This window comes from Myotis davidii, unplaced genomic scaffold, assembly GCF_000327345.1.
Source record: "Myotis davidii unplaced genomic scaffold, ASM32734v1 scaffold315, whole genome shotgun sequence".
NCBI lineage: Eukaryota > Metazoa > Chordata > Mammalia > Chiroptera > Vespertilionidae > Myotis > Myotis davidii.
The window spans coordinates 156487-158534 of record NW_006286234.1 but is presented as its reverse complement, the minus strand read 5'-3'; positions in this window follow the sequence as shown (position 1 = coordinate 158534).

Genomic DNA, 2048 nt, shown 5'->3' with positions numbered 1-2048 from the left:
TAGGTGCATCAGGCCGGCAGGCAGAGGTGGTTAGGGGTGATCAGGCAGGCAGGCCAGCGATTAGGAGCCAGTGGTCCTGGATTGCGAGAGGGATGTCTGGCAGTCAGACATTCGCCAAGGGGTCCCAGATTGGAGAGGGACCACTCCCCCCGCCCCCCCGCACAAATTTCATTCACTGGGCCTCTAGTACCAAATAATGTCACAGCAAACTATGAATGAAAATGTCAAGGTATTTCTAAAATTAAAGGATAGCTATGCAGAACACAAAGAACCTGTAACTTGGAAAGGGGAGAATAGGGAGTTATTGTTTAAAGCTTACAGAGTTTCACTCAGGGGCAATGAAAACGACCTAGAGAAGGGCAGTGGTGATGACTATGTGACAATGTGAAAGTACTGATGCTACTGAACTGTACACTTTGAAAAAGTTAAAATGGTAAATTTTATGTTATGTATATTTTATCACAAAGACAACCTGAATATTCTCATTCATAGCAGTGACATACTTTAAACAAAATATCATTGGTCCATTTCAATTACTGACATTGGTTGGAATGGTGCTGGGTTATGAATTTAATTAGTTTTATGGTTGATCTGTTATTCATACATTTGTCTCCGTGGCATAACTTTTTGCCCAAAAGTGGAGGTTCACAAGAAACTTGTCTCTTTTAAAACAAATCTAGCCTGGCTGGTGTGGCTCAGTGGTTGAGCGTCAACCTATGAATCAGGAAGTCACAGTTTGATTTCCAATCAGGGGCACATGCCCGGGTTGAGGGATCGATCCCCAGTGTGGGGTGTGAATGAGGCAGCCGATGGATGATTCTCTCTCTCTCTCTCGCTCTCCTTTCCTCTCTGAAATCAATAAAAATATTTTTTTAAATAATAATAACAAAAAAGAAAAGAAAACAAATCTATATGAGCCCTGGCCTGTGTGGCTCAGTTGATTGAGCATGGTCCCATGAGCCAGAAGGTCGCAGGTTTGAGTCCCCATTAGAGCACAAGCTGGGATTTTGGGCTTGATCCTCAGCACAGATGGGTAGGAGATAGGAGGCAGCTGGAGGATGTTTCTCTTTCACATCTATGTTTCTCTCTTTCTCTCTCTCCTCTCTCACACTCCCACCCTCCCTCTCTCTAAAATCAATAAAATCATATTTAAAAAATATAGAATAAAACAAATCTACATGAGACTTGAGTTTAAAAGTCAATGAGCGGTGATATCAGAGGAATGGCCCTGTGAGAGCACACTTCCTCCTCCCTGAAATTTCAACAAGTTAACCAACTATATTTCAACAAAGAAATTCTGCTCAGACAGGAGCACTGAAACATCTAAAGGTGGGTTTACGGAGATGAGAAGGGAGGAAAGTGCAGAAGGCCTGCAGATGTAGCCCTGCAGCCAGGAGCTCGTGGCTTGGCTGGCCTGAGGAGCGAAAGTTGAGGTGCGGGGGGAGGAGGTAGCAGGCCTTTCCTTCTCCCGAAGGAACAGAGAGCTGCTGGGGGTGGGGAAGGGCAGCCCAGCAGGGCGAGTGGCGAGGAAACAAACAGGGACAGAGTCAGCAGATGCCTGGCAGAGCAAGGCTTCTCCCTGCGGCTTCCCACTGTCGGGCCAGCAGTGGGGTGTCAGACAAAGAAACAGAACCAGAGCCCTGCCGCCGCTTGGACTCCACAAACTCGCCTCCCGTGGCCCTTGGCGCCGGGTCCAGGAGCATATGATCTGGAAGCCAAGAGCTACTGCAGTAGAACTGGTTTCCACCTGTGACTGCTTCCCAAGACGGGTACTTGGGGGGGGACCCCACGGAGGTCAGGGGTGGCCATTACAGTGAGGGCAAAACAAACCCTACCCCAAGCAGCAGATCGGTACCATCTTAGGGAAACCTCACAGGCTCACCTCCGGAAGACCACAGAGGTAAAAAACCTTGCGATTCAAAAAAAAGAAAAAAGCCCTAGCCGGTTTGGCTCAGTGGATAGAGCATCAGCCTGTGGACCGAAGGGTCCTGGGTTCGATTTCAGTCAAAGGCACATACCTCGGTTGCAGGCTCCTTCCTGGCCCAGGC